This window comes from Piliocolobus tephrosceles, chromosome 13, assembly GCF_002776525.5.
Source record: "Piliocolobus tephrosceles isolate RC106 chromosome 13, ASM277652v3, whole genome shotgun sequence".
Lineage (NCBI taxonomy): Eukaryota > Metazoa > Chordata > Mammalia > Primates > Cercopithecidae > Piliocolobus > Piliocolobus tephrosceles.
The window spans coordinates 50,977,481-50,991,742 of NC_045446.1; the positions used below are offsets into that span (position 1 = coordinate 50,977,481).

The 14,262-nt window shown below is 40.1% G+C and overlaps 1 pseudogene; it reads left to right on the forward strand.

Annotated features, from left to right (window-relative positions):
* LOC116418416 overlaps positions 1-342 on the forward strand; it is a 37,821-nt pseudogene extending 37,479 nt beyond the window's left edge.
* Positions 343-14,262: the final 13,920 nt, after the last annotated feature.

Sequence of the window (14,262 nt, forward strand, 5' to 3'; positions counted from 1 at the left end):
AGCCACTGCATCCTGCGGCCACCGCTTCCCACACCCAGTGCCTACCACCCACCACCATCTCCGACACCATGCCCAAGAAAAAAGGCTAAAGGGGATGCTAAAGGAGTTAAAGCCAAGGTGAAAGACAAACCACAGAGAAGATCTGTGAGGTTGACTGCTAAACCTACTCCTCCAAAGCCAGGGTCCAAGCCTAAAAAGGGCCCTACAAAGAATGGAGAGAAGGTACTCAAAGGGAAAAAGGAAAAAGTTGATGCTGGCAAGGAGGGGAATAACCATGCAGAAAATGGAGAGGCCAAAACAGACCAGGCACAGAAAGCTGAAGGCACTGGAGATGCCAAGTGAAGTGTGTGCATTTTTTATAACTGTGCACTCCTGGTGACTGTACAGTTTGAAATATTATTTTTGTCATGTTTTACAAAAATGTAGAATTCTGTTTTACTTTTTTTTAAAGTTATTCTGTTAGCACACAGAACACTTGTTTTTGAGGGAAGGGACATATGTCACTTATAGAATGTCTCCAAAGTTGGATTGATGTGGGGAAAACACCTTTCCATTCTAGACTTGAGAGACTTCCTTTTGGCTCCCAGGAGGAGGGATTCCATGACTTTGAGACACATGGCCACCTTGGCACAAATATTTTGTGGTATGAAAAAAGAGATTCATTTTTTATGTCATCTTCTCCCTTTCCACCTTTCAACATAGACTTAACTTCCTTAAATCCAGATGCCTGTTGGAACCTGACCCCCTGTCATTGGTTACCAGTGTGTCAGGCAATCTGGACTTTCCAGTGATGCCACTGAGATGGTGCCCTTCAAAAGAGCAGTGGTTCTGTTTCTAGATTGTGGATCTTCCGATAAATTCTGCCATTGTTTTTCCAGTTCCTGAGAGTCAGGGTCGGCTCATAAAAAGTTGTTAAACAACATGCTGAATATGAAATGTCAATGGTCACTCTAAACTTCCCCTGTTCAGAGTATCAGATGAAGACTTTATTCGGTTTCATAGTGACTTTCTAATTTTTGATAATCCATTGAAGAAGGGAGTTTGAAAGTTGTGGTATACTATTAATAATTTCTGCCCATGTACTGCCTGATTGTTTATAGAAAGTATCTTTAATAAAGCTGGATACAGTTTGGCTTGAGAAAAAGAGAGAGAGTAAAAGCTTTGAGAAGATATTATTATATGTGTCTTTCTACGCATAAATTACTATATCTAATCAAAGCCTTGTATCTGGAATCCATAAAGAATGCCTATACATCAAGAAGAAAAAAATTGAAAACCCAATTTTAGAAATGGGCAAGAGAGTTGATCAGGCACTTCACAAGAGGATATCAAGTGGCCAATAAACATTTGAAAAGGTGCACAGTTATTAGAGAAATACAAAGTAAAATCACACTGCAATACTACTTTACACTCACCAGAACAACGAAAACTAAAAAACAGTGAAAATGCCATTACTGGGAAATTGTGAAGCAACGGTATCTCTCAAAACGCTGCTAGTGGAAATGCATAATGGTGCAACTAATTTCAGTCCTTGATATAGGAAATGAATGAATATGCATATCCGAAGACATGTAACAGAATGTTCACAGAACAGTATTCATTATAGCTCAAACCAACTATTACCCAAAAGCTATTGTAGTAGAATGGATAAATAAATTTCAGTATTTCCAGATCGAAGTTACAATGAGATACCATTTCATATCCACTAGCATGGCTATAATCAAAAAGCAAATGTAAACAAGTGTTGGTGACGATGTAAAGAAACTGGAACCCTCATGCATTGCTAGAGAGCATGTAAAGTGGTGCAGCTGCTTTGGAAAACAGTGTGGCAATTTTTCAAAGGTTAAACATAGAGTTACCATATGACCAGCTAGTATATGATGTTCACAAAAGTATTTTTCATAGCAGCCAAAAAGTGGAAAAAACTCAAATGGTCATCAGCTGATGCACAGGTAAACAAAATGTAATATATTTATACAATGGCATATTATTTATTCATCCATGGAAAAAGAATGGACTGTTGATACACGCTACAACACGGATGAACATTGAAAACATTACACTAAGTAAAAGAAGCCAGACACAAAAGGGCATATATTATGATTCCATTTATATGAAATGTCCAGAATAGGCAAATCCATAGAGACAGAAAGTAAGTAAGTGGCTGCCAGGGGCTTGTGGGTGGGAACAGGAATGAGGAATGGCTGTCAATAGTTATAGGGTTTCTTTTTGGGGTAAGAAAAATGTACTGAAATAGATAACAGTGACTCTTGAACACAACCTTGTGAACATACTAAAAAGCCACTGAATTGTAGACTTTAAAACAGTGTATTTTTTACAGTATAAATATATGTCAATAAAAATAAGTAAGAATTATATGGCCTAAAATGTCAATAGTATTGAAAATTAAGAAATCCTGTCTAGGCCAGGCTCAGTGGCTCATGCCTATAATTCTAGCATTTTGGGAGGTTAAGGTGGGCAGATGACTTGATCTCAGGAGCTCAAGACCAGACTGGGCAGCATGGCAAAACCCTGTCTCTACAAAAAAAGTATAAAAATTAGTTATGGATACTGGCATGTGACTATAGTCCCAGCTACTCGGGAGGCCGAGGTGGGAGAATCACTTGAGCCCAGGAAGTTCAGGCTGCAGTGAGATTGCACCACTGCACTCTAGCCTGGGCGACAGAGTGAGACTCTTTCTCAAAAAAAAAAAAAAGAAAGAAAGAAAAAAAAAAGAAATTCTGATTCAAATACATGCTAAATGCAGTCACTTTGCTATAGATAGCTACAAGGCAGGCTATAAAACATAGCCTTTAGCTAGACAGCCATGTATCAGCTAAAAATTTTACTGTTATATATAACAAGGGTTGCCATACTATGGCTAGAGACCAACTTCCACTAGCACCTATTTTTGTAAATGAAGTTATTGGAACAGAGCCTGCCCAATTGTGTATGTATTACATGACCCTCAAAGCCAAAAATAATTACTATCTGGCCCTTTACAGAAAAAGTTTGCTGGATTTGCTTTAAAAAAAAAAAGAAAGAAAGAAGGGCTATTGGGGACAAATAACAATCTCTGACACAATCTCCCATGACAGAAACAGTCTGAGTTCCACATGGTACATTTCTTGAGTGGTACAGCTCTTTCAATTCACACATAAAAACAATTTTTCACCTAACAACCCACAGCTTCAGTGTGGGAAGGTAGAAATAGTCTCTGTAAGGAGTGCTCCCCTCTGGCCTGAATGTGAAAGCTGACCCACTGATCCATACAAATTTGATTCTCATGGGAAGTATATTTTTACAGGCATTGTCCCCCTATCCTTTATTTAGACTTTGGTCAGGCCTACTCTGGTCCATCAGACATCTGTCAATATCTTTATGCCTCTGTTAAATTGCAGATACAACTAGACATATGTGGGAAGATAACGATCCTAATTCATCTGGCCACACCCCTTTTGCAAATGGGCTGAAGGGTAATGCCACTCATGAACAGAATCTGAACTCTCCAAGATTGCATTTCTATCAATACATCCTATTATATTTCTTGAAAATGCAAACTACCTTGTTGATTCCTTTTATTAAATTATTTACCCATAACTCAACAAATAATTATGTTCCTGGCACTGGCTATAGAAGTGAACAAATTAAGTCCCTTTCCTCATTGCACTTATGTTTTAGGGTCTGGAAGGTGGGGTAAGGGTGCAGAAAATAAATGAATAAGCAAAAACACAGATAGAGGTGAGTGAGCGATTGCAGAGCAGAGAGGGGCAAGAGGCTATTTAGATAAGATGGACGGGGAAGGTCATTCTAAGGAGGTGATGAATGAAGACTCTGCTGAAGTGAGACAGCAGGTCATGTGACCCAACTGGAAGCATTTCTGGGAGAGGAAACCCAACAGGCACAAATACCGTGAGATGGGAACAAGCTTGATGTACTGAAGACCAGCAGGAATGCTGTGGCTGGAATGGAGTAAACAGAGAAAGAGAAGGAGGAGGCAAGGCTGGAGAGGCAATCAGAGGGCAGATAATGTAGGGAGATGGCAAGTCATTTGAGCTCTAAGATAAGGGCAGTGATATAATCTCATTTATATTATGAAATACTTTGGCCAATATATAGAAGGTAAGGGTGAAAGCAGAAAGACTAGGTAGGTGGTTATTGCAACAGTCAGATATGGAATGAGGGTGGCTAGGGCTGAGAAGACAGTGTGGGAGAAGGTGAGGAATGCCTGGATTTGGAATATATTCTGATGTTAGAGGTAGCAGAAATTGCACATAGATTAGATGTAGGACATGAAAGCATAAAAGAATTTAAAAAAAAATATGACGTTCTTCACAGAAACAGAGAAAAAAAAATCCCACAATTTATATGGAACAACAAAAGACCCAGAATAGCCAAAGTTATCCTAAGCAAAAGAACAAAACTGGAGGAATCACAATACCTGACTTCAAATTATACTACAGAGCTATAGTAACCAAAACAGCATACTACTGATATAAAAACAGACACATAGAGCAATGGAACAGAATAGAGAATCCAGAAACAAATCCACACACCTACTCATTTTCAACAAAGGTGCCAAGAACATACATTGGGGAAAAAACCATCTCTTCGACAAATGGTGCTGGGAAAACTGAATATCCGTATGCAGAAGAATAAGACTAGACCCCTATCTTTTGCCATATACAAAAGTCAAATCAAAACAATTAAATGTTTAAATCTAAAAATCTCAAATTATGAAGCTTTGGGGGAAATCTAATCTCCAGGACATTGTTCTGGGCAAAGACTTCTTGAGCAACATCCCATAAGCATAGGCAACCAAAGCAAACAAACAAACGGGATCACATCAAGTTAAAAAGCTTCTGCACAGCAAAGGATACAATCAACAAAGTGAAGACACAAGTGACAGAATGAGAGAACATATTTGCAAACTATCCCTCTAACAAGGGATTAATAACCAGAATATATTAGGAGCTCAAATAACTCTACAGGAATAATCCGATAATCTAATTGATCTAATAATCTCATCAAAAATGGGCAAAATATTTGAACAGACATTTCTTAAAAGAAAACATACAGATGACAAATAGGCATATGAAAAGGTGGTCAACATTATTGATCATCAGAGAAGTGCAAATCAAAACTACAATGAGGTATCATCTTACTCCAGTTTAAAACAGTTTTTATCCAAAAGATAGGTAATTATAAATGCTGGCAAGGACATGGAGAAAAGGGAGCCCTCATACACTTTTGGTGAGAATGTTAATTAGTACAACCACTATGGAGAACAGTTCAGAGTTTCCTCAGAAAAGCTAAAAATTGAGCTACCATATGATCCAGCATTCTCACTGCTGGGTATATACCCAAAGGAAAGGAAATCAGTATATCAAAGAGATATCTGCACTCCTATATTTGTTGCAGCACTGTTTATAATAGCTAAGATTTGGAAGCAACCTAAGTGTCCCTCAACAGATGAATGGATGAAGAAAATATGGTACATATACACAATGGAGTACTATTCAGCCATGAAAGAGTGAGATCCAGTCATTTGCAACAACATGGATAGAACTGGAGATCATTATGTTAAGTGAAATAAGCCAGGCACAAAAACACAAACAGCATGTTCTCACTTATTTGTGTAATAAAAAATCAAATCAATTGAACTCATGGAGATAGAGAGTAGAAGGATGGTTACTAGAGGCTGGGAAGGGTGGTGGATAGTTGAGGGAAAGGTGGGAATGGTTAATGGGTACGAAAAAATGGCTACTATTTGATAGCACAATAGGGTAAGTATAGTCAATAATAACTTAATTGCATATTTTTAACTAACTTAAAGAATATAATTGGATTATTTATAATTTAAAAGATAAGTACTTGAGGGGATGGATACCGCATTCTCCATGATATGTTTATTTCACATTGCATGCTTGTATCAAAACATCTCATGTACCCCATAAATATATATATCTACTATGTATCCACAAAAATTTTAAAAAATAACTTAAACATTTTTTAAAAGAAAGGATCAAGGATAACTTCAAGTCTGCAGTCTGAACAACTGAATAAATGACTGTGGCATTATCTGAGATGAGGAAGGCTGGAGAAGCAGATTTGGGAGATGGAGGAAACAGAGTCTTGCTCTGGAAATGCTACATTTGAAATGCCTGTTTGACATGCACGTGGAGAAATTAAGAAATAAGTTAGATATATTAAGTCAAGCTTTAAGCTCAGGGGAGACCTGCAAGCTCACTAAAGTCATGGGACATTCAGAAAAGAGAGGGGAGCAGAGTTCTGAGCAGAAGAGAAGAGATGGATGCACAAGTGAGGATTTGTCCATAGGTAAGAGAATGGCAATCCCATTCATTGTAATCCAAGAGACAATGGAGTAAATGAATGTAAATGCTAGAGGTTTGGTAAATTTGTGATGGGCAGTTACATGATGATCAGTTGAGAGTAAGAAAAGGGAAGGGGATGTTGAGGATTTGAAGATGGAGAAGGGTGAACATGATTTTCAGAGAACGTAGGGTAACAGCATAAATATACGTGGCATAACAATGCTGGCAGGTCTCTGTATATTATGTACAATGATGGGCTTGGTGAAAGCAATTTGGAAGTTAAAAAGGTTAAAAGTAATGAGGACAATCAATAATAATTTTCTTTGACTCAATCTTATTCTGGGAATTGGCCCAAGGCAGTAATTGAAAATAAAATAGTAATGCCTGTCAAATGTGAATATTAGGTTTTATTAGTGTCATACAAAAGTTTTCCCTATATGTTGGGTAATCCAAATGACTGTTTATGTAGTAGCCACTGGGCAATCACTAAGAGACTCCCATTCCTCAAGCATGAGGGAGGGAAGGAACTTGGCTCCCTATTCCCTATGAGGTTCTTGGCAAGTCCTGTGGCCCATCCCTGGCCTGGGTCCTGTGGATCTCTCTGGCCTCATCTAGCACCAGGGCTCTCTGGCACTCTATGCCCTAGAAATACTGGATGGCTTCCTGAACCTCTCTGTACGTTCATGTCCTCATTGTTAGAATAAGGATATAGTAGTACATGCCTCAGAGAGTTGTTCTGAAAATTAAACGAGTTTATCCATCCAAGGTATTTAGAATGGTTCCGAGCTCTCTCAGTTATACTTACAGGATGTTAAGTTATGGAAGTGATTGAGTAAACACAAGCAAAAGATAATCTCACTGAAGGAGGATTTTAGTTACTTCCTAGAGGAGGGGGCATGCCCTACCATGCAGGGCCACGTGGGGAAGCATCAGTGTCAGTGAGGAGGCAGAAAGGAGCAAGGGGAAAGCCTGGCCCAGAGCCTTTCTTGGGTTTTCAATGGGAAAACAAGCAAGGCAGAGGATACAAGTTAGAATGGGCTACTTTGAATAATGTTTGTGGGCTGTGGGTTATAGGATGATCTCTAGCTGTCTAGTACCTGGCCCTGGGTGATTTGGGGCAGGAAATATTGGCTTGGTATATGAATTAGATGAAAGAGGAGGTTGGGGATATGGACTTGGGATTGGTGGCCTGCAAATGAGACATATATGTGCAGGCCAGTTGTTCATCATCTATAAAAATTAGCTGACCCTGGGAGGGGCAGTCTCTTTCTGCCAAGCTAGCCTCCCCAAAAAAAGTCAAAACGTCATAAAATAGAAAATCTGTGATGAATACACTAACCCATGGAAAGTGCTGTATAAGTGATAGCTACTCATATGCAGGGGATACTGAGTCCTGTTAGACGTCAAAGACAAGAAAAGTTCACATGGGACTGATTCAGTGTAAAGAATTGAGTTGCTCTTGTTTTACAGGTGCCAGAAAGTTTAGAAAAACTCCTGCCAAAACTTGTCTGTTGGTTTTCGTCCCCTCTGGTTCTGGAAAACTCCATGTCAACTCCAGTTTCTGAAATAATCTTGGTGACTCTGTGGTCTTAAAAATTATAACTTTTTTTGCCTGTCTACCTGCTGGTTCACATGGAAACCAACTTAGGGATGGGCTTGACCACATTCTTCCTTTGACCATGGCACCAAAGCCTTTACATTAATTAGCACTTTTAAATGTGATAATCCTAAACTAGTACCACTAAACCAGACTAACCAAATAAATAAAAGTACAGAAGTGTGTGTGTGTGAGCCAAACATGGTAGTAACATAGGGTATCATGGGGACATGTTGGGGACTTGTAGAAATACAATCGAGAGGTAACAGTTGCATCAGTTCTTCCTGATATCATCTGAAAATGACCCTCAACATTGATCAACAGCTTATTTTATCTGACCTAGTTTTTAGGGCCCAACTTGCCTTCTAGGTTGGTACATGTCTGTCAGATTAGAGCTCTTACAAGACTACCCTTGACCTCACGCACAAGAAATTTCATAAACAAGTGAAGAAGTGGTAGAAGTGAAATGAAGATGAATAAACTGGTTTGAGAATTCTGTCAGAAAATATCTGTGGGACTTTATTTATTTATTTATTTATTTATTTAGAAACAGAGTCTTCCTCTGTCTCCCAGGCTGGAGTGCAGTGGCACAAAGTCAGCTCACTGCAACCTCCACCTCCTGGGCTCAGGTGATCCTCCTGCCTCAGCTTCCTGAGTAGCTGGGATTATAGGTGTGTGCCACCATGCCTTACTACTTTTTGTATTTTTAATAGAGATGGGGTTTCACCATGTTGGCCAGGCTGGTCTTGAACTCCTGACCTCAAATGATCCACCCACCTTGGTCTCCCAAAATGCTGGCATTATAGGCATGAGCCACTGCATCTGACCAGGACTTTATGGCAATTGATTGGAATACAGGGCATAAGCAGGGGGCAGATGCTGAAATCTAATGACCTTGGGAATTGGGTGTTACCATTAAGAAATGAAGTTAAAAGAAAATTGGTTTGGAGTGTCAAGAGAGTCCATACTGGACATGCTGTATTTGAGGTGAAGTAATGTCCAAATAGATGTGTCCTGTAGGAAGGAGGAGGTGTGAGCCTGGGTGAGAAGATGAGGTCAGGGTGGGAATGGTTGTGAAACCTGTGAGCAAGGACTAGGGTAGCCTAGGGCATGTGCCTGGGGTGTGGTGGAGGGAAAGAAGAGAGTACTGGAGAAAACAGAGACCAGGTGGTCAGAAGTAGAAGATCCAGGTGGCATGATCCCAGAGAAGCTGTGGAGGTGAGTTCACAAAGTAAGGAGCAGGCAATTGTGTATAATGAAGTGCAGAGGTTACATGGGTCAAAGGAAAACTGATCATTGGATGTGGCAATACAGGAGTCCTTGGCAAGGACTGCCTGTATAGTGAGGTAAGGAAGCCACCTCCAACAATTAAAGAAACACTTTATCTGGGTTAGAAAGAAGTGACCAGCGTAGATAACTTAAGTTTCACAAAGAAGAGATGGGTAGACATACCACAGGGGCTCAGTTTATCATTTCTATTTTAAAAGTGTTATATTTGATGGACTCACAGGTATTCTTTTTTTCTTTTTGGAAAGAATGTGAGAGAGAGTTCTCCAACTGAAAATTGAACTTTAAGATTAATGCCAAAGTGGTCAAGCACTGTGGCTCATGCCTGTAATTACAGCACTTTGGGAGGCCAAGGAGTTTGAGATCAGCCTGGGTAGCATGGTAAAACCCTGTCTCTACCACAAAAAAATTAGCCTGTCATGGTAGTGCACACCTATAGTCCCAGCTACTCAGGAGGCTGAGATGGGAGGATCACTTGAGCCTAGGAGGCAGAGGTTGCAGTGACTTGAGGTTGTGCTACTGCAGTCCAGCCTGAGCAACAAAGCAAGACTGTCTCAAAAAGAGGGAAGAAGAAAATGAAGAGGAAGAAGAAGAAAAGTGGGAAGAGGAAGAGGAGGAGGAGGAGGAAGAAGGAAAAGAAAGATTAATTCTATTGTTACTACTATTCAGCACTGTGTTAACAAAAAGAAGAAGAATCTGCCTGCCCTATGGTAATATCCATCCTCCACAACAAAATTATTACATGGTACATCTGAAAAGAATAACAACACATCTCATGTTGTGCTACTCTTCTGTGTATATAATTGTGCATTATAAAGATAATTTTTTTAAAAAAGAGTAGATTTTCATAAACAAACAAGTTTCTGTTAGGCTTTCAAATGCCACCTTCTAAGAGTAACTTCATAGAATTTCATAGTGCAGATTAACAATGATAATAAATACAATTATAACTCACAAGATTCATGTTCAAATGTTATGGTCATATGTGAGACATGTTCTAATTGACTTCTTTGCAGAAACTGACAGGCTAATTCAAAAATTTGTATGGAAATTCAAGGAACTCAGAATAGCTAATCAAAAACAATCTCTAAATACAGGAATACATTTGGAGAGCTCAAGCTTCCTAATATTGAAACTTTCGACAAAGCTACATTAAACAAGACAGTGTGATCTGGATGTATAGATCAATGAAGTAGAACTATGAGTCCGGAAATAAACTCTCACATTCTATGGTCAGTATATTTCAATAAGAGCCTCAAGACAATTCACTCGGAAAAGACTAATCTTTTCAATAAATGGTGTTGGGACAAATGAGTATCCCAAAGCGAAAGAATGCATGTGGACCTCTACCATACACAAAAATTTACTAGAAATGAATCAAAGACCTAAATGTATAAGTTTATAAAATACTTACAAGAAAAAATAGGTTGTAGATCTTCATGACCTTAGATTAGGCAAAAGTTTTTTATATATGAAACTAAGAACACAAACAACTACAGAAAATATTTTAAAATTTCTCTTCCTCTGAATTAAAAATGTTTGTGATTCAAAGGTCACCACTGAGAGTAAAAAAACGACCCCCAAAATGAGATAAAACATGAAAATCATAAGTTTACTAAGAGACTAGAATCTAGAATATATAAAGGACATTTTTCAACTCAATCATAAAAAGACAATTCAATGAAAACATGGGCAAAAACTTTGAATAGACATTTCTTCTTCAAAACAGGAAAGATTTCAATAAAATTCTAAATGATGAAAAGTGAATAAGAATGTATTACTGGATGAGAATCCTGGAATAAGCTCCAAGGGGCTGCCATATAACTAGGAGGGAGAGGATCTGCCTGGCAACCTATAAAGGCTCTGAAGTCTGAGAGGGCAGACAGGACTGAGAGCAGGAGTGAGAAATTGACTGAGTAGAGAATTCAGTTAAGGTTAAAATGCATGTGCAAAGGCAGCAGGAAATGTCATACCTACCCTCCTCTGGAAAACCTGCAGTGGAAGATGGGGGATAGGAAGATTCTTCTCTAAAAAGTTAAACATTTTCCATTAACTTTCCTGATGTGGGTTTTTGAAGCATGTGCCTTTTGTGTCCAAGCCACGTGCGCTCAGCCCAGCACGGATTCTAGTAGCAGCTCTAGTGGGTACTTCCCATGCACAAGTTCTCCCACCTGTCAATCTCCCTGTGCTTTGTTCAGCCTTAAAGCTTCTCCTGAGGCAAGGAGATATCAGTGATTCCCCCACAGGGTAGCCAGGAAATATTCCTGAGAGCAAACCTCAGTGGAAGACAGGAATCCACGAAAAAAATGCCCCAGACACTCATCCTGCAGAGGGACAATGCTAAGGCTCATTTTATATGGTTCTTTAGGGGCTCCTAGGAGAGACTGAATCTCACTTTTCCATGTAGTGACTAGCTAAAAAACACATCTCTTCTCAGCAATTTCCATTTATCTGCTCATCGTCTTTATTTCCAGAATCCTCCTTCCTGGGATAAGCTCCTGCACCCAAGTCTGTTTCAGACTTTCCTTTGTGGGAAAGGTAAATGTTTGTTTAAAAGTGTATAGATCTCTCTCTCTCTCTCTCTTTCTGTCCCTCTCTCTCCTTCCCCCACCCCTGTGTGTGTATACACACACATACACACATAAATATATACATCTGTCCTAGAAAGTACAAGAGACAACTTTCACTACTCAGTAAACCAAATTAACTTTCACACATGTGATTGTGATATGATGTACAGACTTTGGGGACCTTGGTATTAGAGTGGGGTAAGGAAGCTGACTCTGTCTTCAAACACTGATATGAAGATTCACCCAGGGTCCTTCCAGGGAACTGGCCTCTCCAGGCCTTCCCATTACCACGGCAGGTATCAGTAATTTCTTTTTCTTTTCTGTATCAAGTTAAATCTTATGCCAAGAGCAGTGATAAACCTGATGTCAGTCATGTTTCAGGACTCCCTTTCTTTCTTTTTTTTTTGGAGATGGAGTCTCCCTCTATCACCCAGGTTGGAGTGCAGTGGCGTGATCTCGGCTCACTGCAACCTCTGCCTCCAGGGTTCAAGCAATTCTCCTGCCTCAGCCTCCTGAGTAGCTGGGACTACAGGCACACGCTGCCATACCCGGCTAATTTTTTGTACTTAGTAGAGATGGGGTTTTACTGTGTTGCACAGGTTGGTCTCAAACTACTGAGCTCAGGCAATCCACTCACCTTGGCCTCCCAAAGTGCTAGGATTACAGGTATGAGCCACCACGCCTGGCCTCTCCCTTCTCTTTCTTTGGGCCTTACCAGGATTCTGGAGCTTCTTTGGGTTCTGGATGAATAAGCGAGAGCTCTCTGGCATTCAGTCTGTTGAGATCATTATTGAAGATATGTTCAAGGCCCAACATCATTTAGTCCAAGAGTTTTGCCACAGGACAATAGCTCATGAGACCTCATTACACAGAAGGCAGATGGCTTAGTTGTACCCACTCAACTCCAAGGACCTCTGCCACAGATCCCCAAACCCTGGCACTGAGGGTGCTGCCCTGTTTCTAGGCAGGTACCTTTATCTTCTCAGTGCACTGCATTTGAGTAGTTCTGATTTCTGTCACTTAAAGAAACCCACTTCCCTACTTCTTCACTGGCTGTCTCCCACTTTTTCCTAATCTGACTTTGCAGGGATCTGGCTTTTCCCTCCTGCAACATAAGACAAACACCCTGGCTCTCTTTTCCCACTATTTTCTCTCTTTCATAATGGACTTACTAGGTTGTTAAGATGCTCTAGATAAAACAATGAGTACCCTAACTTAACAGCCTCAAGAGTATATTCTGGAGACAACACTCTCCAGTCTTTAGAAAATTAAAACCTGGTATTCCTAACTAAGCAGCATGCTGCTTCTAAGTGGCAGAATGCAAATAATATTGTGGAGTATTTACGTAAACATCTGGTTCTGCTTAATGCTAAATAACTCATAATATTACACTTGTCTTGGCTAAAATGGCCTTCTTAGTGTTTCCTGGTTAATCTAGAGGCTAATTAGGTCTGCATCAGAGAAAATTGGCATGAATGCATAATGTGCAAATTACATAAGCATATTTGCAAATGGTGCTCCTAGATACTTGAGAATTGAGAGACTCCTAGTGAAATAATCCAAGGAAAATTCTCTCATCCATATGACATTAAGCTGTTTTGGCAAGAGAAAATGGCTCATGTCGAGTAGAGTAGATGCTAAGGAAAGCCACGTGAGCCTGGCCCACGACCTCAGCTCACATAGGAAGTCTAGTACAAGGAAGGGCTAAGCACAGCACAACATAGGCATATGGATAATGCTGGGCTGGCCTCTCCAGTCAAGCCTCAGCAGCAAATGTTAGGGTAAAACTACAGTTTTGCCACAGGACCATACACACCATGACATAGTCCCTCTTAACAGAGAGAGACCTGGGATATGAATATCTTTGGAGTAAGCCTTAGGAGCTGCATTTTTTGAGAAGAGATGGTATCTTCCTTCTTTCCTCTCCTCTGCTACTAGCAGAGGAGAGGAAAGTGAGGATTAAACATGTCATTGGGATGCATCAACTTGGTATAGCAGAAAAGCCAGGGAGAATGAAAAGATGGCTGAGGAGAAATGAGAGAACTGCAGTATCTGGGGATGGCAGTGTTGGTGCTCACATCGGAGACTGCGACTGACACTGGGAGATACACAGTTGTATCAGCTCTGGCATCACAGCATCAAAAAATGGGATGGTCTACTCAGGTGTTCAGCCATGGTGTAGGTGTGCAGAATTAAACCCAGGCATAGCTGACAATGCAGATGTGAAGCTTTCAAGATGGGAACTAACCAGTGAGGGTCAGGTGAAGTCAAATGGAAGGTGCTGAGCACTGATGTGGCCCTGTGTTGATTGGTCACTTTGGAGAAAGTAGAGAGGGTGATCTTCTCACCTTGTCCTCTGGGGCACACTCCTGAAAGAAATATGATGAAAGACGATATTCTCAAAGGCAGGACTTTCGGGAATAATCCTTCATGTCTTTGACCTCATCCTGCAGAATGAATTCCTTACCTACTC